Source organism: Rattus norvegicus, chromosome 16 (assembly GCF_021556685.1).
Source record: "Rattus norvegicus strain SHRSP/BbbUtx chromosome 16, alternate assembly SHRSP_T2T, whole genome shotgun sequence".
Taxonomy (NCBI): Eukaryota; Metazoa; Chordata; class Mammalia; order Rodentia; family Muridae; genus Rattus; species Rattus norvegicus.
Genome location: NC_141549.1, coordinates 7,195,138 through 7,218,447, shown reverse-complemented (window position 1 = coordinate 7,218,447; position 23,310 = coordinate 7,195,138). Strand labels below are relative to the sequence as shown.

The 23,310-nt window shown below is 45.8% G+C and overlaps 1 long non-coding RNA gene across 1 annotated transcript; it reads left to right on the top strand.

Moving 5' to 3' along the window:
- Positions 1 to 5,363: 5,363 nt before the first annotated feature.
- On the top strand, positions 5,364 to 18,633 carry LOC148000367 (uncharacterized). Its single transcript, XR_015639632.1, has 3 exons — positions 5,364 to 5,445; positions 9,228 to 9,399; positions 14,355 to 18,633. It is a non-coding gene; the product is annotated as an uncharacterized LOC148000367 (long non-coding RNA).
- The last annotated feature ends 4,677 nt before the right edge of the window (positions 18,634 to 23,310 follow it).

Here is a 23,310-nt window from a genome sequence, read left to right as displayed (position 1 = left end):
CCTCACCTTCTGACTGCTGCCTGTGGATAAGATGAGATGCTCTCTGTCACTGGCTACTGCTCCAGTGCCATGCCTGTCTGTTTTCCACCATGATGATCATAGACTAACCTGAAGTGATAATTTCCAACCCTAATAGGCCCATATAAAAAACACACAATCCAGTTATTATATTTATAATCTATACGCCTAGATTGGGCAGACCTAGCACTATTCTAACTTATTCCCCAGCTATGAGACCCTCTGCTACTCGAAGTTTCCCCTGGCCGTGTGGTTCTGGTCCGTCTTCCTTCTTCTTCCTCCTCTTCTTCTATCCTCTCCCTTCCCTTCTCCTTCTCCTCCTCTACCTGCTCCCATCTCTGAGACCTCCCGTCCCACCTTTCTCCTTCACTGCCCAATCACAAGCCCAAGCCTTTATTGAGAAGGAGAAGGTTCATATGAGAGCCCTTGAGTATATATGAGATAGACTGCTTGGGCAGCACCTCTTGAGGGAGAAGAATTAACATCAGAGTTCAAACAGCATCAGGACGACCCACAACACTAGCCCTCTACAACTGTGAGGCCCCAGTTAAATGCTTTCATTTATTGAAGTTGCCTCGGTCCTGGTGTCTCTTCACAGCACTAGGACAAGTAACTAAGATGGTGGTGAAATGTAACTGTTATGGTTTGAAAGTAAAATGCCCCATACAGGCTTCTAAGCTTGGACACTTGTTCCCAGCTGGTGCCACTTCTTTGTTTGAGCTGAAGGAAGTGGGTCACCGATGACTCAAGGACTTCAGCCTGTGCTCTCTCTCGTTCTGATCTACTGAGATAGGAAGAGCAAGCTGCTTCAGCTGCCATGCTTTTCCCACCATGACAGACTGACTGTAGTCCCTCTGCCAGGCACCAGAGTAGATCTTCTTTAGTCTAACTTGCTTCTGCCAGATATTTTTTTTCAGTGACAAGAAAAGTAGCTAATACAGAAGATTTGTGCCAGGAGTGGGGTTGCTATCATAAACCTGACTATGTGGTTCTTAGGACTTTGGAACTGGTGGATAGGAACAACTTGGAAAAACTTTGAGGTTTTAGCCTAGCAAAGCCTTAGGATACTATATTATAATATTATAGTAAAGAATACTCAAGTATTAGAGAATTATGGTATAGAATATTATAAGTATTTCAATACTGTAATGCTTACAAGTATTCTTACATGATACTATAAGATGGGGAATTCTGGGAAGTGCAAGGCCCTGGGTTTGGTCCCCAGCTCCGAAAAAATGAACCAAAAAAAAAAAAAAAAGATGGAGAATTCTGGTAGGAGTTGAAAAGACCAAAATGCTGATTGAAATGGAGGAAACACATGGGAACAAGAACTCTGTTGGAAATTGGACTGGAGTCTTGTGTGTGTTGTATTCCAGCAAAGAATTTGTCTGTGTTCTAAAATTTGAGTGAGAATGGGTTTTAAAGAAAGTAATGGTGGAGGAAATTTGAAGACAGTAGAATATGGATATTGATGACTACTTTTAGCCATGTTTACAGGGAAGTCAGGATCAGAAAGCAGAGCAGAAGAATTGGAGAAACATGTAACACACAGAGGCAGACACACACACACACACACACAGAGAGAGAGAGAGAGAGAGAGAGAGAGAGAGAGAGAGAGAGAGAAATTAGATGCATTATGCATTTGAACAAAGAGGACCAAAGTTTTTAAGGAAATTAGGAGCACCATTACAAAATGTCTCCAGGACCAGTGAGATGGCTCAGTGGTGAAAAGCACTTAATCATGCAAGCCCGACAGCCTGAGTTTTAGCCACACATCATGTGTGCACACATACATACAAGAATAATAGCACTTGCTGTGCAAGCAGAAGGATCTGAGTTCAAACCCCCAGCACCCATGTCAAAAACCTGGCATGCCTATGACCCCACCATCAGGAGACAGACACTTAAGGATACTAAGAGACCATGAACTAGCAGAAAGAGCGAGCTTCATGTTCAGTTTGTATCTCAAGGAAATCAGATACATCCGGTCTAGAGAAAAACGGCTGATGGTCCCCACCTGTACACACACAGACCCACGTGTGAATACTCATAGGCATGCACTACACCCAACATTCACTTACACACAAGAAACCTTGCACTTTGCACTAGACAATAGGAAAGTCTCCTTGAGGATGAGTCCCCACCATTGAAGGTAAAACTTTGTGTAAAACTGTAAAGGCATTGAAAGAGTTCCCTCCAAAGAGATCCTCCATGATTCCCTGTGCAATCAGGCACTGAAAGAGTGTCTTCCTAAGTTCAGTCATACAGGCACTTAGAGGATTCTGCAGTACAGTCTGAGGGTAACAGGATACTTCAGGTTAACGACAGAACCTGGCATTGGCCTGGAGCACTTGTGTTCAGGCATGCAAAATGAAAAAGTTACAAATCCCAAAGGTTTGCACCAAGACTTTTGACAGGACCCTGGAAGATAAGGCTAGATGTGAGTCCCTGCAGATAGGCACCTCTAAATAGGCCATGCACCAAACTGAGGGTGAAGTCTAGGTTGTCCTGGAGACAGACGATTGGATGCTGCAAATACCAAGAACATGGGATGACTACTGATAAAAGCTGTGGGCACTGAATGAAGCCAGCATTTGTGTGGCAGGCACTAGGGCCGTAGGGGCAGGGCTTCTCAAGCCTGTTGGCTGCATCCCATATCACGATGCCCTGTGTGTAGGATTCTGAGTACAGAGTTATAGGATTTACCGTGTGCCTCCCCGAGTTTCAGTCTCGCTCACTCCAGCCTTTCCTTGACAGCATCTGTTCCCGTCTTTTGGAATGGAAATGTTTACTCTGCCACTGGGTTTTGGAAGCACATAATTTTCTCTTTTATTTTACAGGGGCCCACAGCTAAGGGTTTGCCTTCAGTCAGTCTCACAAGAGGCTTTGGACTTTGAACAGAATTAGACTGTTAAGACTACAGGGACACACGTGGTCTGGGCACAGTGGTGTGTACTCCTTCGCTCCCAGGACTCGGGAGGCAGAAGCAGGTAGTTCAAGACTAGCCTGGTCTACATGGTGAGATCCTGTCTCTAGCACCGCTGACCAACACAAAGGACATAAGGACTCATGAAGTTGGACTGAATGTATTTTTCATTATGAGATGAGTCAGGGGCAAAATGTTGTAGTTCAGATTTTTAAATCCTGACAGGCTGATATTTTGAGCGGCTGATGGATGATGTTTGGAGGTGGGGGTGGGGAACATTTGAGACATGGAGCTAGCTCCCAGAAGTGGGTCAGTGGGGTGGGCCTTGAGGATTATAGTCCGTCCCTGGCTTCAGCTAATCACTTCTTTGTTGTTTAACAAAACCTCAATTGTTTGATTTTACCAATGAAGACTCAGGAGCCAGATGCTGGGGTGAGAGCCTGCTAGCTCACAGGGGCAGAGAAGCCCCCAGCTGACCTTCCTCCTTGGCTGGCGTCTTAGCCGGTGTGCCTTCTCTCAAGCCACCTTCAAAACACCTGCTTCAAACCGAATGCCCCTCCCTCCTACATCCTGTGCTTCTCTCTATCCTTCCTCCTGATTCCCTCTTACTCTCTATGGTTCTCTCGTTAATACCCCTATGTTCACTTCCTGCCAACTGGCTGCTTGCTCTGCCTCTTGACCTATGGCTGTCTTTGTTTAATCCTGTTTACAATATTCAAGCAGAAAGCTCTTCAAAACAGTGTGTGCTAAGGCTGATCCACTACACAACTGAGAACAGGTTTTTTTCTGTAAATAACACAGTCTCGGGGTTCACAGCGTGATCAAATATCCTTCAGCCCTTCCCGGTCTGTATGACATGGTGAGCTTCCACCCCGAGGTCCTGTGACCATGAACTCATGGACTAAGAGCCTCTGAAGTCAGGAGCCAGAATAACTCTTTCCTCTCAGGAGTTTCTACTAGGAATTTTCTCACAGTGACACAAAATAACTAGTAAACGTACCATGCCTGCTCTAAGATAAGAGTCTGCCCTTGGGATTGGCTATTAGCAAACCATATTCTTCTTTTGTTTTGTTGTTGTTGTTATTTGTTTGTTTGTTTGTTTGTTTGCTTGCTTGTTTGTTTTTACAGGATTTCTCTGTGCAGCCCTGGCTGTCTTGGAACTGGCTCTGTAGACCAGGCTGGCCTTGAACTCACAGAGATATGCCTCTGCCTCCTGAGTGATGTATTTAAAGGTGTGTGCCACCACTGCCAAGACTCTTAATGTAGAAGCCGGGTGCTGCAAAGACAAGGAGTTTGTAAAACTGAAAAGAAAGAAATTACATCTTTATTCTCCCTAACCACTAACCAAGGCTGATTTTGCATTTCCTTCAAACATGAAACTAGGCAAGCCCCCACCAGAGCACTGGTAGCACCTGTGAGTGTAACTAATGTTGCAGTTACCATAAATGACTCAGAATAGCAGCTCTGGTGTCATTGTTTGACATTATTACAGCCATTGGAGTTTGCTATTTCTTGCTACCAAAGCACATTTGTTACTATACTGCGTTTCAAATATTTTGATAGTTTGTCTTAATATTATAGTGTATTTTAGACATTCAAATCTTTATTGGGCAACTTCACTAGGAAGAGCTGAAGCCCCATCCTAGAGAGACCGCTGGAAGCCTGTTAGTGTGATTCTTCAGCAATCCTTTAAACAATGGTCTCCTCCCAACCCCCACTCAGCTTAGGCCCCTTTTTCAGGGCCTGGGGCTGTGCTGGCTTCTCCTCTCTGGAGCTGATGGGAAGACTCAAGATTGTACTTTCAGAACTCATTAGAGCTTGGACCACTCAGGGTCCCAAGAGAAAAGGGAAGTGGGGAAGTTTGTTCTTGTCTGAATCCTAGGCTCCCATCAAATCAGGCCTCCAGCAGGAACCATGTGGACACTTTCCCAGATGACCGGAGGGCACTTAATCAGCAGCAGCTTGGTTCTTCCCTCCCAGCAAGACAAGCCCAGCCCCGGGATTTTTCTCCTGACCAGATAGGCCTTTTCAATGTGGTGTATAAGACCTGCTTTTCTCCCCGGCCAAACCCTCCCAGCTTCTTGTTGAGCGGTTTCAGGAGATGTTAATAAGTGCTATTAATTGGGACCTAATTTGCATGCCTTCTGTGTAAGTGGTGGTTTGTAGCTAGAGGGGATCAAAGCTTGCTTGTACAGCTCTGCCCCACCCACCACTGCATGGGGCCTGGATTACCCTTGCGTCTGCTCCTTTCGGTTTAGTGAGCTCAGAGGAATATCGTATTTAGTATGCTACGGCCCTGGGCGTCCTGGAAATGCAGTTGACACGCTTCCCCCAAACCCTGAGCGACACAAAGGAAACTCATCCACAGTGCCTGATTGGGAGGGAGGCTGCATGACGTAGGGTGGGCGCTGTGTGATTCAGTCAGCGGTGGCAGATTTTTGCAAGCATCCCTGCTCCTAAACCTGCAATCACAAGCACGCTGATATTAGAATTCTGAAGAGGTGGGGTGTTTTGTTGTTTTTGTTTTGTTTTGTGGCTGTTGTCGTCGTCATTTATTGGTTTGTTTTTGTTTTTCCTGTTGGGGTGGTGGTATCGAGCCGTTAAGCACTTTGCATTTCTAATTAGTCATATGCCTGGGATGATGGCTCAGTTGGTATCACTGCAAATGCCCGCCCCCTTGCTTGCCCAAACGCTTGGTAATTAGCCCTGCAAAGATGGGCAAGCCTGACTGGCAGCAGCTTTTGCAAAAGGCTCCCCAGCCCTCTCAACAACAAAGGAAGCCCTCGGCACCTTACCCCCTAACTGTCTTCTGATCCCTCGCTTTCCCACTCTGCCACGCCCCAGGATTTGGAGTGTGTTTGTGTTTGAAGTGTTGGCACTAATGTTTTGGTGGAAATTTGTAAATCTTCCATGTGTGGGCAACGTCTTGTTTGAAATTTGTACTAACTCCTAAGAGAGAAAGGAGGTGGGAGCATTCACTTTTACATTCGAACAGGAATGACCGTAAGGAAAATGGCTTGGTTAACCCTAGGCCTCCGACCCAGCCATCCCACGCCCAGAACAACACAGAAATGGAGCAGGAGTTTCTTCCCCCTCAGAAACACTAGGATATATCCACCTGCACTGTCTGTCTGTAAGAGCCCTAAACTGGAAACTGCCCAATAGCTCACACAATAGAATAAGTATGTAATTGTAACAAATTCACACAATGGCACCTTATGCAGCGCCAAGAATACATACAGCTACATATAAGGAATCTCATAAATTCAAAGTTGACTTGAAAAACCACAGCCATTAAAAAAATAGTTTTGCATCATTTTATTTACAAAAGCAGAAAAGTAGAAACCAGGCAGTCTGGTCTCGGTGGTGCTGGGAAGGTTCCCTGGGAGTGAGCAGTTTTTATACACACAGTTACCAAATCTAGGGCTTGAATCTGGAATCCTATGAAAACACCAGGGCAGTGGTGGTGCATGCCTTAAATTCCAGTCCTTGGAAGGCAGAGGCCAGGGGAGTCTGAGTTTGAAGCTAGCCTGGTCTACAAAGTGAGTTCCAGGACAGCCAAGGAGAGAGAAGCCCTGTCCTAAAAAAAACATAGATAGATAGATAGATAGATAGATAGATAGATAGATAGATAGATAGAAGAGAGAAAAGAAAAGAAATCTACTGAACCGTAGACTATATAACACGTGCGACTTCCAGCATGCATAATAAACTCCGAGAAGTTGTTGTGGTTTGAAATGGGGGCTTAACAGTTAACTCCATCACTCAGTGATTGGAAGAACAAGACTGACCTGGCCTCCCTCCCCTGTGAACTGGGTCAAGGTGTCCTAGGGAGAAATTAGGTCTGCTTTAAGGGGTGCTCGTGGACCATCTTCCTTAGCAGCAGCCTTAAAGGGAAGAGCTCCAGTGGCAATCTGGGAGCTGGTGGGAAAAAAATGCAGCCACAGAGGGAAAACCAGGCATTAGGAGCAGAGAGGATGCGACTATGTCCAGAATTTACTAATGGCATTCCCCAGGTACTCCTGACACGGTGTCAAGGACCAGGAACACCTCAAAGTCCAATGGAAATATTTAAGGGTTTAAATAATGTTTAATGATCCCAAGATGAAAAATGGAAAATACAATTAGTATGTATTTTATAGTTGAGTGTCCACAAACAAAACATAACACTATGCCTAAGTAATTCAGTGTTTTTCATGCATGAGCAAGTACATTAGTGTCAGGGGTTCTGGTCGAACTACGGGGTCTGATTCAGGGCATGTAGTGAGCCAGAGAGTTTGCAAGATCACAGGCTTCCAAATGGTACCCTCACTCCGGGTCCACGGCCTTTTAATAGCCCAGGGAGTCAGTTACCTAGTGACATGGTATAATATACTGGAAAAAAAGGTGACATCAAAGTTTCATGTTCACACATAGTTCAGAGCAATGTTTTTATTGTAGTAAGAAATGCATAATAAATTCACTCACCGTTTAAGTATTTTAGGTGTACAGTCCAGCAGATTAGTCAGAATCAGTCACAATATTTTTATTTATATCCTCAAACGAAAGAACTCCCCAAGCGGTCACTTCCGTTCCCTTCGCCTCTGGCCTTTAATCACTGTTCTCCTCTCTATGGATTTGGCTGCTCTAAGCACTGCCCATCAGAAGATTCTCGCAATGTTATTTTCTTCCCCCTTAGCTCATGTTTGCCCAACGTAAGTCTCATCCACGTTAACATTTGTGCCCGAATTTCATTTCGTTTTAAGGATAAACAATATGCCCCTGTGTACACAGGTCTACAATGGTCTGACCAGTTGTCTCCTCCACAAATTTATATGCTGCAATCCTAGCATCCAACATGGTAATATTAGGAGACACAAGGGACAGGTGTAGAATTGAAGTATACCGCACAGAGATTGCTCACACTTTCCACCGTGTAAAAGTTCTTCAACGAGAAAGGTCAAAGAGAGCCCTCACCAGAAACTAAATGTACCTAGAGACTTAGTCTTTACCTATACAGTCTCAGATTGCCCAGTCTCCATCACCCTAAGAAACAGACTTCTCTTGTGTAGATGCCACCCAGCCACTGATATTTTCTCACAGTAGGCCAAAGGAACAGACAGCATCAGATTTTGCTTAGCCACGCATCCATCTTTAGAAATGAAGCCTGTGCCCACCGTTTGGCTGCGGTGAATGGCTGTAAACACCAGTGCGCAGACGCCTCCTCAAGGCCTTTCTTCCCATCCCTTTACCCAGAAGAGGGATTGCTGGACCATGTGGTTATTTATTTCATGTTTCATTTATCTGAGATAACAAAAGAACAGCTATTTTTAGACATCCTCAACTACTATTTGAATGACCCAGATGGACACATTCCTCAGTGGCCGCTCTGCAGTTCTCTCCTGTGTGGACTGCAGGCCAGCTCGTCAGTGCTTTCACTAATAAAATGCAGAGGAAGTGACACTTGGCCAGCTCCCAAGCTGACCCTTAATGGACCTGGCAGCTTCTACTTCCTTCATCCTGGAATGCTTACTGTTGGCACAGTCCTTCTTGGAAGCCAGCCACCGTGCTCTGAGGCGATACAGGAAGCCGCATGCAGATACCACACAGAGAAGAACCAAGGTCCACAGCAGACAGCCCTGATTCAACTCCTAGTCAAGGTCCTAAAACATCCGCATTCCAGCCATTCCAACCCCGCCTAGTCCCTGCTCAGCTCCCAGAAGACTTCAGATCCTTACTGTCCGAGCTTCCCAGAAGACTTCAGATCCTTACTGTCCTAGCTTAACGCAGAAGATCCACCCTGTGAGAGACAACCCATTGTTATTTTAAGCCACAAAGTTTTGCGGTCACTTGTTACATTGCATTAGATAAATGAAACAAAGCAACTTCAAGCCTTTAGAGAAAGAGAAAAACGTGTTACATTGAATCGTATGGGTAGAACTTGAGATATCAGTACAGGGCCTTCAGACTTTAAATATCTCAGGGCTTTACAAAACACATGTAAGGTGCGTGGTGGGAAATGACCCCTCAAATAGTCCAAGCCTGCCTAAAAACCAGCAGGTGTGTGTGTGTGTGTGTGTGTGTGTGTGTGTGTGTGTGTGTGTGTTTAGTTTTTTCGGGGGTGGGGCACTCTTTTGAGGCAGGCCTCACTATATAGCTCTCTGGTTGTCTGGGGACTTGCTATGTAGACCAAGCTAGCCTCGAGCTCATAGAGATCCCCCTGCCTCTTCCTCTTGGATGCTAGTCATAAAGGTGTGGCTAGATTTTTTTTAATGGAATTATGATGATGTTCATTTGGTTACAGATCCAGCTACCCTAGGACAGAACCTGGGCTAGCTCTTCCCATCCTCTTCCCGAAGGAGGCAGCCAAGAGCTTCTCTTACACATGTGGCTTGGCTTCAGGGACATTTGAACTCTTAATCAGAAGCTTCCTTCTTTGCGGCTAAGCACCCGGTCACGCTTTTGGAAGATTGCAGGTGAGTTCAACCAAGTCTGCCTCAGATTCCTGTCAGGTCAAAAAATCAGAAGTCTCTATATGAAGCTGTACACCGGTTGGCAGAGGTGTGACCTCATTTAGGCAATCCTGGATCCCTGAGCCTGCCTGCCACTGCCAGCCTCTGGGAGGAAAGCAGCTTCCTCCTCTCTCCGTTCTCCCACATGCTGGCACAGGGTTCACACCTGAGGACCTGCTCTGTCCTTGGGGAAGAAGGAGTGGAAGGTCACGGGAACTTTGTTATTCATTAACACATAGTGAGCATAGACTGTGCACCATGTGGGTGCTGTGTGTGGGCACCGTGCACATGTCAGGTAAGTAGAGGAGACATTTTCTTCTTGTCACAGAGACTATTACCCAGTAAAGACATGGGAAAATGAGCTGAAAGACAGCACAAGTGCCACGTCTCTTCCTGCACTGGGAGCCGTTCGCATGGTTTTGTTTCTGTGGAGTGTTCTGTCACTTGGGGTCAGTGCATATGACCTCATGGCAATCCATTGAGAGCACTGGTTCTCAATCTTCCTAATACCAAGTTGTGGTGATCTCCCCCATCCATAAAGTTATTTTTACTGTTACTTCATAACTGTAATTTTGCTACCGTTATGAATCATAATGTAAATATCAGATATATAGGATATCTGATATGCAACCCCTGCGAAAGTTTGACGCCACCAGGGGTTGTGACCCACGGGTTGAGAGCTGCTGATCTAGAACAGTCCTCAGAATGCATTTCTGAGGCATAGAGATGGAGAAAATAGTAGCTGGTGCTTTCTTATGCATTCATTGCTTCGTTCTCTTTCTCCCCCATGGAAAGTAGTCTTGAGAAAGGTGGTATCTGGCCTGTCTTTCTCCCTAATGTTTCTGGAGCTTCGAAGACACTAGCTAGCATATATATGCTCAGTAAACCCAAAGAGATGAAGAAAAACATAGAATTAGCATCTCCCTTTTTTTTTTACCACCAAAGAAGCTTAGTTTTTTAATCCATGTGATGTAGTTGATAATTTTACTTACTCCTTATCAAAACAAAAAAACAGTAACCGCAGGCACACATTTATCCAATGTCAGTTATAGATTCTGTTCCCTATAAAATATCTGGAGCTATCAAAGAGTATTCTAGGCAGAAACAAAGCATTTTGTTGTAGTTTCTTGTCCCAGATGAATGTGTGTTGTCTGGTAGATGTTTGGGGTGATAAATAAGGTGCTGGGGCCTTCTCATCACTGTCACACTTCTTGGTGGCTTTGCTTCTCTTGAAGACACCCAAGGCAACATTTCAAGAGTTCATGAAAAATTCGGTGCCCCATCTGCCTCATGTGACCCAGTAGTGGATTTGACTCAGATGTGTAAAGATGAGCCCAAAGGAACAGTGTATCCAGTGAGTCACACAACAATGGAGGTCCCCGGGCTTTATGGGAAGCAGGTGAACACCTCCCGTGATGTGTGGTACAGCCGGGGTGAACCCGCCTGGAGGTGGTGTTCCCACATTTAACGTTTAACATAAGAGAAAGGGGAAAGAACTCAACAGAGGGACAGAGAGGTGTGGGCACGGGGGCAGGGAGGGAGGGTGAGGGAAGAAGCAGCCCGAGGACACAGACAGTGTTCTTCCTGCTGCAGAGGAGAGGGAAAGACAAGGAAGGGGGAGGGGTGGCAGTAGCTGATCAGAGACTGAGTAGCACAGCACTGAGCCGGGTGCTAACACTCTGAGGGTGACTTGTTTGCTCCTTGTCTTAACATCTCTGAGACCTAGGGACCCACAGGTTGTATTTTGGGGTTCAGATTTATGGCAAACCCGATCGTTGTGGTCACCATCTTTCCCGTCTCTAGGAAGCTTTGCTACCCATTCCAGCAAGTCTGCGCACAAGCCTCTTTCCCTTTTATTTCTGTTCTCCCCTAGTAACAGACAGCTTTTACAAAAGACGACATATGTCCACTGACTTTGAGAAGCTGCAGCAAAGAATTCAGGAAATTTCCACTATTTGGACAACTGGCAAAGACAACAGTTTTCGCCGAGTCCCAGGCAACACTGTGATTAGACAGAACCAGGGAACGAATGGAAGAACAGACCAGCTATTCACAGGATTTGTTACTTCTGGTTTATTGGGAACCTTGCGGGCCCTGATCTGTTTCCTTTGGTTTTGATTTAATTTATTTTAAATAATATAGGTTGCCTATATTAGTGAGGTACCGTGCAATGTCTCAACCAAGCAATTCTTTTTTTTTTTTTTTTTTTTTTTTGGTTCTTTTTTTTTCGGAGCTGGGGACCGAACCCAGGCTTCCTAGGTAAGCGCTCTACCACTGAGCTAAATCCCCAGCCCCGCAATTCTTAATTCGGGTTAACCCTCTCCATCTCTTAAAACACAGCTATCAATTCTGGATGGTGGGAGTTTGGAATCCTTTCTTCTTGTCTTCTGAAGAGTGTGGTTCGTTTCTGTCATCTATACTCACCCTCGCTCCTATTTAATCATAACTTAGTATTTGTTGACCATCCTGTCCCAGTCCTCCCTTCCATACTATGCCCAGGCTGTGGGAACCCCCATTCTGTTCTCAACCTCTATGTGACCAATTCTTTCAGAGCCCACGTATCACCAGTAAGATCACATACATAATATTAACCGTTCTATGTCTGGCTTGTATCACTTCGCATAGTGATTTCCAATTCCCTCCATGATGTTGCAGGTGACAGCAGTCCGTTCCTTTTTATGGCTGAATAGTATTCCATTATTGTGGTAGATGTACCACAGTTTCTTTATCCATTCGACAACTGGCAAGGATTGATGGTGTGCCCATTTCTTGACTCTGTGATTTATGCTCAATATATATGGGAGTAGAGGAGTTTTTCAACATACTGATTTCAATCCCTTTGGATAACCCAGACATGAGTTAGCTGGATCATACAGAAGTTCTATTTTAAATCTCTTGAGGAATCTCTGTGAGGGATGTACTCATTTGCGTTCCTACCAAAGACATCAAGGCTTTCCTCCAGCAGTAGGACTTCCCCTAGACAATAAAAACCTGAATATCTCTTGTGACTTCATTTGCTTTACTAACAAAAAACAAAATTACTAAAGTAGGCTCTTTGTGGGTGGTGGTGGTAGCGGCAGTAACCTTTAATCTCAGCACTCAGGAGACAGAGGCAGGTGGAGCTCTGAGTTCATGGCCAGCCTGGTCTACAGAGCGAGTTCCAGGACATCCAAGTCTACACAGAGAAACCCCTGTCTCAAAGAAATTTTCGGAGAAAAGCAAGACACCAGCTGCAGAGGTTTGAATGGGAATGGCCCCCTAAACTCACGTGTTTAAATGCTTGGACATTAGGGAGTGGCATGGCTTAACAGGGATTGGGGGGTGTCCTTGTTAAGTCTTGTAAGTCTGTCACTGAGGGCGGGCTTTGGAGTTTTAAATGCTCAAACCAGACCCAGTGTCTCTCTCTTTCCTATTGCCTCATGTAGAACTCTGAGCTACCTCTCCAGCACTGTGTCTGTCTCATGTGCCACCGCGTTTCCTGCCACAATGAAATGAACTAAACCTCTGAGCTGAGGCAAGCCTCGATTAAATGTTTTCCTTGAGAAGTGCTGCTGGGGTCACGGCATCTTCTCAGAGCCTTAGAGACATTGACTAAGACACCAGCTGTTCCCGAAGGAACAGATCTCATTCTTTTTCGCTTTAGCCAAACAGCAAGAACCTGTATACATTTAAACCGGTACCCAGAGGCCCTGTTAGGGTCAAACATATGGGTCATGCTGAATCCACACACATTCCATAGCAGGTAGTGACATTTGAACATTCGACACCTCCATCCAGGGCACTGTAAATTGTTGGAGAGAGCTGAGTATGTTAACACAGGCCTAGCATCCCTGCATTCGGGAGGTTCAGATGGGTGGATTATGAGTTCGGGGGCCAACCTGGACTATATAGGCTATATAGCAAGAGTTTACGCCAGCCAATCAGTTAAACGCTTGCTTGATCAATCAATTGTTGGGATAACAGAGGCAGAAGCAAGCGAGCACTGCTTCCACTGCTCTTTCCTTACCCCTCTTCTGTCCTTTCTTACTCTTCATCAGAACAAGCAGGGCTCTGGCAACAGATTCTCACACTGAAGCTCCTTCAATGCCAATACATTCTCTTGCTCCCGTTCACATGTTCAGTCTTTGTTACTAGAAGTTTAAAGTCCAAATTCCCGGCAAAAATGACCGTAAGGCATCTGTGGCCAGTGAGGGGGAGTTAGGTAGGGGTAGCCTGCTCTAATAATGCACATAGACCATTCTCAGTGCACCTAGACCATTCTCAGTGCACCTAGACCATTCTCAGTGCACATAGACCATTCTCGGTGCACATAGACCATTCTCGGTGCACATAGACCATTCTCAGTGCACATAGACCATTCTCGGTGCACATAGACCATTCTCGGTGCACATAGACCATTCTCGGTGCACATAGACCATTCTCGGTGCACATAGACCATTCTCGGTGCACATAGACCATTACTGAACTGTTTCGGCCAGCACCTGCCATAAGAAATCCAACTCATAGCTTCTTGTTGCTTAGTTTCCCTCAGGGAAGGGAGAAAATGCAAACACAGGAAAGAAGGCAGAGCACCCAAATTCTGGAATCGTCATAATTTAGTTTACATATCAAAGTTTGCTCATGGGGTGATCATCAAGAGGTGGGCGGCATCAGAAAAAGCTATCAAGGGTGAAGCCTGGAGGGATACTGAAGACACAGCAAATAGGAAACGTTAAATGGTTTTGGCTGTGTGGAAGTAATACTAAATATAAGCATTTCGGTGAGCCTCCCGCCACATGGGTGCTGGCTGCCATACATCATAATACTTACGGGTATCATTAGATAAGCCATGAAGTAACGTTGTGATAAAGAATAATTTGATTGCAACAGGAGACTCAACAAGTACAGAGCTGAACCTCCCCAATGTGTTCCTCTCGCAGAATGGCTGCTGCTGGTCTCAAAAGGTTAGCATCAGCCAGCCCTCAGCAACAGGAAGAAAGACAGACGACTGGAATCGACCGTCTGAGAATGACCCCAACAGCTCTCTCATCCCTGTATCCTGCCTTTCTTTACTGGTGAAGGAAGCTGGGCATCACCATGTTGCAGTTTCACACCGTAGTGGATGGAATTTTGATACAAACACCTGCTTTGACAGCAGGTTCCTGGCCTGGCTCTTAGGCAGAGACCTGCTCCCTTCTCTTTGCTTCTGTTCCTTCTTTCTTTTCCTTTTTGTGCTGGGGATCAAACCCAGGACCTGGTGGGTGCTAAGCAAGTGCTCTACCATTGGTCTCTACCCCCAGCCCTTTGACCTGCTTGCTTCTCCTTTAACTGGTCCTCCAAGCATCGCCCACCTCAGCAACTGCAGCTCTTTACAGCTTGTTTCATGCTTGGAGGAGCAGCTCCATGTGGACCCTCACTGGAGACATCAGCACCAGTGGAGGGGCCCCACACTCTGAAGACCCCAGCGCTCTCCTCTAAGCTTCTCAGCTCTACCGCTCTCGATTTCTTCCTCTGGTTCCTCCAGCCTAGGAGTGATGGTTGCTTCCTCAAGCTGCTCCTTGGGTTCCTCCTTGGCTCTGCTTTACCTGCTTGGTTAGTCTGTCAACAGCTGTTCCTAGCGAATCCCCTTCGAGGGAAACAAACTGGAAGCTGGCAAGATGATTTTGTGGATAAGAACACCTGCCCTGCAAGCTTTACAACCTGGTTTCATCCCTAAGAGCCATGTTGTGGAAGGAAAGAACCAAATCCTGCAAAGTTGTTTTCTGACCACAAAGAGGGAAAGGAGGAAGAGGGGGAGGGGGAGGGGAGGGGGAGAGGAGGGAGAGAGAGTCTTCAGTTCTATCCCCCTTCCCCTAGATAAGCTCTATCCCAGTTTTAGCCTTAGACTTATACACCCTTATGAGTGATGGTGTTCTCCTCTCGGGGAGCCCAGGCTGTGGCATTCCTGTCCAGCTCCTCAGTCAAGTGCTTCAGACCCTTTAGGCCTTCCAAATTCGTGCCAGCAGCCTTCTTCTCCCTATGTTAGTCAACTCAGTCCTTCTCTTGTGTAGGTTTGTGTGCAAGGACCAGCTGACTGGGAACAGTAGAAGTCGCTAGCAGTGTCTGTTGCCTTATTGTCTGCGTTAGTCACTGTTGCTTTGATGTGAAGAGACACCACGACCTCAGCAACTCTTACAAAGGGAAACATTGACCTGGGGCTGCCTTAGAGTTTCAGAGGCTTAGTCATTGTGGGAAGCATGGCAGTGTGCAGACAGACGTGGCACTGAAACCGTAGCTGAGAGTTCTACCTCCAAGCAGCAGGAAGAGAGACTCTGGACTTGGAATGCGCTTTTTGAAACCTCAAGGCCCATCCCTAACGTCACGTGTCCTCCAACAAGGCCACATATCCCAGTGCTTTTCAGATAGTGACACTCCCGGATGACAAAGCATTCAAATAAACCTGCTAGGGGACCGTTCCTATTCAAACCACCGTGTTGTTCTCTGTAACGCTTATCTAAGCAATTATTTACAATTACTGGCTGCTGATTGCAGATCTGCTCCTTCCAAAAACAAGAAGTTGGCTGTTGTTTATTGCTACTGCTATCTGCATCTGGTACCCACCCATTCATTCATTTACTAAACACCGAGGGGTGTAGACTATCCAATTAGGCAGAATTAACAGTGGAGAAGAGCAGCAGAGCTCTCTAGAAAAAAAGCCCTCTAGAGAGGCCCTGAGAATGGGTTTTCAAGGAGAAACCCCAGAATGGGCAAATCGAAGAGTACACAGGGAAGGCATGCAGACGATATACGTCTCCGAGACATCAGCTGTGAGGGTTAATGAGGCAGGAGGCCAGGCGTGTCAGCACTGTCGCTTCTGGAAGAGCACACATGCTTGCAAATCCATCCATGGAGGGTTCATTCCCTACTGTTTACAAGAGCCAGAAAAATAAGGTGTAACATTGACAAGGAGGAAAAGAACTAGATAAACAAAGCCGCCATACTGTGGAACATCGCCTCTGTCGATGTCAGAGCATAGGTATGGTGCAGACCAAGGTGCGTGACAGGAGAGTAACTGGGAAAGGATTACAGAACACTATGGCTATGTTGAGACCCATTTTGTCTGAGTACACACACACACACACACACACACACACACACACACACACACGTTTACAGAGACATAGTAAGTCATCTATGAGGAAAACAATGACTGCTTGGCTGCCGACAGTTCAGGGTTATGGGACTGGAATAGACAAAGACCTTTATTTTAGGGTATCGCTTGAATTTGCTGTCACTTACACAGCACCTTCAAAGTAATGTAAGGAAAAAAAGTATAAGGGACTACGGCCACCAGGCACCAGAGGCAAGCCCAAGGTTCACAAGTCCATGATCAGCATGGTTGGATCAAGGTCAGAAGGATAAGGCAAATGAGACAGGAGTGAAGCAGATGAACTCACTTCAGACAAGGTCATTGGCAGGGTAGTGGGGAGGGCAAAACCTGAGTAAGCTGATCCCAAGAGAAGAGATACGGACCCGGTCCCTGCAGCTCTCTAGACACGTCTCACATGTATGTAGGGCCCTGACAATCATAACCACCGGTAGTTAAGCCCTGACCCTGATGGAGACAGAAATGTAGTTCTGATGAGGAGATTCTAAGCTTATGGCTATCTGTAACTTCGTCCTACCTATATTCTTAAGGAAAGAGGTGGTTCGTTGCAGGATATTTGATCACACTGTGAACTTGAAGTTATGTTGTTTACTGGAAGGAAAAAAATCGTTTCTAGTTGTGTCATGGCTCAGCCCTTAGCACCTTTAACCCCTCTGGCTGGAAGACAGACATGCCCTTAGCACACACCTTTAATCCCAAACAACGAAGGTAAAGTTAGTTTTCAGAAAGAGCACCATGCTTGAAAGTAACATGTAATTGAGTGGCAAAATGATGAATCAACGAGAGACTTGACGGAGTAGGATATGCTCAACTTTCATGAGACAAGAGAAGAAAGGGAAGCCACTTTAGAGAGAGCAGCACAGAGAGAGAGAGAGACGAGGGAGGAGGCAGTTTTCCTGGGGCAGGTGTACAGGGCAGGCTGCAGAGGGAACAAGCCAGACACAGGTGAAGACAGAGGAGCCGGAGAATGGAAAGGAGACAGAACAGATTTTCAGAGTTAATTTGAGGCCAAGCAGAGTTAAAATTCAGAGCCTGAGAGAGAAAGAAGCCAGATTAAATCAGTCAGCTTGGAGAGGAGTTGGAGCCAGGAGAGCTGAGTTGAATGGGCAGAGCACTGAAAGAACTAGGAAGGGTGAGCTTATTCACCCATAAGCCTCAGAGGCTGAAAACATTCTAGGCTCAGAGAAGACCACACAGAGGCTAGAAGCTTCCAGGACGAAGCCTAGGTTAAGACAGAGGCCGTGAGCCTCGGAGACAGCAGTTACCTCAGGCGAATCAAAGTTACATTAGCAGAGGTCGTGCCATCTCTCCACAGTTTCTCACCAATAAAAGTTTTTTCCTTTGCTCCTTCCAAAGCTTTCAGAGTTTCGAAGCTTTGTACCCCACGATGAATACTCCAAGAGGAATGTACATGTACGTAGTGTCTCCCCAGTGTGAGAACACCTTTGTTAATTAATACAATCCAATGTCTCCCCAGTGTGAGAACACCTTTGTTAATTAATACAATCCAATCGCCAAACTTTAGCTACACAAATATTATTTGGAAGCTGGATACTTACAAAGAACAAAAATATCTTCCTGGAGGAAAAGAAGAAGGAAGAGATGGAGAAGGAGGAAGAGAAAGAGGAAGAGAATGAGGAGGAGGAAGAACAGGAAGGGGAGGGAGAGGAGACGGAACAGTAGATGGTAATGACACAGGAGGATGGTGAAAAGCAAGGTGCAGAGTCTGCGGCCCTCCTGCAGCAGCAGCAGCACAGACTCAGACAGAAGAAGAGGGCCCATCTGAACGCTGTAGGCAAAGACATGCTTCCACATAAGCAAGGACCAGCCAGGTTTCCCACTTCCTCTGTCTGAAGCCTTGACCTGAAGAATCTTGGTCAATCATTAGTTGTTGTTCTAAACCACTTGGCTTTGGAGTGTCTTGCTACTTAGAGATAACTGACAGCCCCATCTATCATGTTCCCAGTATCAATTTCTTCCTCTCCTAAGAAAGTATTAGCTTCAAGATTACACATATACATGCATGTATGTATATATATGAACAAAAAATTAATAAATGAAATATTACATGTCGATGTTGGCGTGCTGGCTTAGCATGGCGAATCCCAAGGTTTGATGCCCAGCACAGAAAACAAACAGCCGACACGCTGAAGAAAACGCTGTAGTCCATCTTTCTGGGTAACTAATGAACAGGTCTTCTTTTCTGAACTTACGGTTATTTTCTCTATTTTTCTTGAAAATTTTTCCAAAAATTTATCGGATCTCTTCCTGTATGGTAGAGTGAAATACTTGGGCTTGCTTAATTTTCTAGAAACTCACAAGAATAGTGTTAAAGATTAACAGACAAGTAAAAACCATGCTTTGTAAGGTCCTGGAAAGGAAGAATTAGGGATGTGGTGGTGCACATCTGCAATTGCGGCTTTAGGGAGACGGAGACTGAGAAACCAGGAGTTCAAGGAGAGCATTAGGCACAGAGTAAACCTCAGGCCGGTCTGAGCCACGGGAAGCCCTGTCTCAAAAAAACAAGGACAATGGAAAATCATAAAGAGGCAACAGAGGAGGGAATGGGGAAGGAGGGGGGGAGGGGGAGGAGGAGATGGAGGGGGAGGAGAACAGGGGCAAAATAACAATGGGAAATTTAACCACAACTTACACAGACTCTTTGAGTTCATGGTGGACATTCCCAGAGGACGGTGTGCAACAGGGCTTTGAGGCTGTAATGCCCAGAAGGAATACAGAGGTGCCAATTTCGTATTTCCCTTGCAACCAAAAGGAAATACATAGTTTAATTGGGACATGGTTCCTTCAAAATGTCCTTAGTATGGGCCAATGAATCACTGTTCTTCCCAGCAGTTAATTTAGATGGCACCAAAGAAAACTAGACTCCTTCTCCCTCTGAAGAGTCATATTTCCTTCACGAAGGTCACTTGACAGAACTGTTACAGACTCAGATAGGACACAAGGGACTCTGCTTAATATCTGGCAATTTTCTTGAGCCTCTTTATTTATTAAAAGAATGTATCCATTAGCAGGCATTAGTACATCATTAGTACATTCTGTCTAGATGGGGGTTAAAGCCACTATAGCTTGAAAGACGATGTTTTTCAAAGAAAAAAAAATTAGTGGCATTAATAGCCCCATGGAATAGATACGGCTTTCTCGTTGTAACCTCTCCCTCCCCCTCTCCTCCCAAGAGGAGCTGGACACTGCCTACTTCTGTCAAAGATCCAGGCCATTTTCTCCCTGGGCTGTGGGTCAGCTCTGTCACTCCAGCCTCTCCGGTGACATGCCACTATCCACAGGGAATAAATAAAGCTCCTTAGCCCGTCTTACTCCACTTCATCCGGGGGAGAAGGGCTGTCTCATCAGAAGGGACTGGATTTTAGCATCGGGAAGCAAATCACATCAGAGAAAGACAGCCTTTCATAGCTCAGGACTGAAACTGATCTCCTTTTTGACCTTTAGTTTGAGACACATGCTCTCTGGAAAATGTACCCAGGGTAGACCAGGGGAGAGGTAGCTCTGCTGGTGAATGGGGTTCCTGACTTACATGCTATTACCTCTTAATTACCATGCCCAGTGACAGATTTTTTTTATTGTGACATTTCAAATATAAATTAATATGCCTTAATATTTGTCACCCTCTCCCATTGCCCTGTTTACCTGTCCCTCAACCTCCTCTTTCCAGTTCCCACCCTTCTTCAAAGTAGAGGCTCTCTTTGCTTTTATGTCAGGCATATCTTGTTACACTCTCTCCCCATGTTCCTTCTCAAACTCTTTCTCCTGTGTCACGATCTCTCTTTTAGGTTCATAACATTCACACACACACACACACACACACACAGAGAGAGAGAGAGAGAGAGAGAGAGAGAGAGAGAGAGAGAGAGAGAGAGAGAGAGAGGGAGGTGAGAGAGAGAGGGAGGGGGGAGAGGAAGAGAGAGAGTTTTTAAACCTAAATTCTCTGTATGAGAGAACATATGGACCATTGATTTTTTTTCCCCTGATTTAGACTTGTTTCACTTAACATAATAATCTTTAATTTTGGCCATTTTCCTAAAAATGTCATGATTTCCTTCTCTTTAGAGCTGAACAAAAGTCTATTGTGAATATATTGTGAAGTCTTTATTCATTCGAATTGGTTGCTTTTCTCTCGCTGTGACAAAACACCACGACCAAGGCACCTTACAGAAGGAAGCCTTTAATTGGAACTCACAGTTTGAGAGGATTAGGAGTGCGTGGCCATCACGGTGGGGATCAGGGTAGCAGGCAATCAGGCAGGGCATCAGAGCGGCAGCTTACAGTTCACATCCAAATTCTCCAACAGAAAACAGAGCAACAGAGACATCTTTCCCTTTTTCTCATCTGACTCCCACAAGGCTAACTCATGTTCCACTGCTGAAATCTCAATTATTCCAGGCTTTGATGTTTTATTTTCTGAAATCCTACATACTTACTATCCTTGTGAATTTATGATCTATCCTTTTAAATGGACTTAAGAATTAAATGATCACATACATGTAACTATCCTACCACTGGGGCTCACCAGGTGCAGCAGGATGGCTGTGTGACAACCGACGACGGCAGTATGCCATCCTTAAATCTGGAGAAGAGCCATTCGAATATTTCACTCTAATAATGAAGCAGTAGCAAGTTGAGAGCCCTGTTAAGAGCAGGCGGTGGCTATCAAAACAGGGCTACGACAGAGTCCTCCAGAGCCATGGGGGCTGAAGATGGCTCAGTGGTTAAAAGCATTTGCTGCTCTTGCAGAGGAACTGGGTTCCGTCTCCAACACCCACATGGTGGCTCGAAGAAAGCTACAAGACCAGTTTCGGGAGATCTGATCCTTTCTTCTGATCTCTGTGGGCACTAAGCACACACGGGGTGTATGTTTACATACATGTAGGCAGAACAGCCATATCCATAAAATAAACAGATCTAAAATTATTTTATAGCAGCTCTAGAGGTTTAAGTATGATGTCATCTGTCAGTGGGGATATTATTCATTTGCAGCTGGTAAAATGCAACCGTGCTTCTAGGGAGCTCCAACTACATTGTATTTAGGAGAACACGCAGACAAGTTGCTTTGGACTAGTAAGTGGAAGCCAGATAGAAGTGGATTGATTATTTGACCCAATGTGCCAAGCTTGCATGTCGGGGGCAGAGGGCTGGTTGATATGATTTAGTGTGGAATGTCCCCCACAGGCAAGGTTTGAACATTTGGTCCTAGCTGGTGATGCTATTTTGCAAGGCTGTGAAACAGTTAGGAGGGAAAACCCACCCAGTGGAGGCAGGTACTGGGGATGAGCCCTTGATGGCTATAGCTAAGCACTTGGTTCTTGGTTCTGCTCAATCTGCTTACAAATCCACACTGATGTGGACAGCCGAGACCAGGAGCCAAAATAACTCTCCTCCTCACTCTGTCTCTGTCAGGTGATGTAGTCATAGTGACACTGAAGTAATCAATACACTTGACTTCTTCTGTTGTTTGTTTGTTTTTGAGACAGGGTTTCTCTACATAGCCCTGGCTGTCCTGGAACTCACTGTACAGACTAGGCTGACTTCAAGCTCAGACATCCTCCTGCTTCTGTCTCTCAGGTACTGGGATCAAAGGGACGAGCCACCAAGCCTGGCTGCTGCTGGTGCATCATCCTCCTCCCCTCCCCCTCCCCCTCCCCCTCTTCCTCCTTTTTATGGATTGTCTTCTTAACTATATGTTTATAAAGAAGCAGAACTGCTTCAGGAAAAATGGCAAGGTTGTCAAGACAAAAAAGTCACACAGAAGTGTGTCCTGGTCAGATGTCGTATAAGACATTTAGAAGAGGTAGAGGGAGGGAGAGTGGAGGGGAAAGGGGGAGGAGGGGAGGGGTAGGGGTAGGGAAGCAGGGAGGAGGGGAGGGGAGGACAGGGGTAGGGAAGCAGGGAGGAGGGGAGGGGAGAGGAGGGGAGGAAGAGGAGGAGGGAGGAGGGGAGGAGGGAGGGAAGCAAGGAGGAGGGGAGGGGGAGGGGAAGGAAATAGAAGAGAGGCGAGGAGGCTACCTCAGCTTTAACTGCTGAGACCAGTGACAGTAAAGCCTTGTGTGAGGTTGCCCAAAGAGCTTCTCAGAAGGAATTTGTCAAAATACAACAAAGGCTTTGCTGTTGTTAAAGCTGGGGTTTTGGAGGCTGGCGGAAGCCCTTGCTTCTCTCATTCAGTTCTTTCAAAGGTGTCTGGGATTCATTCTTTGTTTTAGACGCAGGAGGGAGGGCTTGCATTTCTTTCCTGTGTGTGCTCACGCATTTCTGCTGATAGCATTTCTGAAGGCTGAGCTCTTGATTTGCCATTGGCATTTGTTTGGCGAGAGCCGTCTACACTGATGTGATGGTTTGATTATGTTCAGTCCAGGAAGTGGCACTATTAGGGATGGCTTTATCAGAGTAGGTTTGGCCTTTTGGGAGGAAGTGTGTCACTGAAGGAGGGCTTTGTGACCCTCCCCCTAGCCACATGGGAACAGTCTCCTAGCAGCCTTCAGATGAAGATGTAGAACTCTCAGCTCCTCCTGCACCATGCCTGCCTGGATGCTGCCATGCTCCTGCCTTGATGATAATGAACTGAACCTCTGAACCTGTAAGCCAGCCCCAATTAAATGTTGTCCTTATAAGAGTTGTCTTGGTCATGGTGTCTATTCACAACAGTAAAACCCTAACTAAGACGATTGGCAATGATACTCTGGACCCTGACTGACAGGAAACCTCATATTGATTGGCGTTCA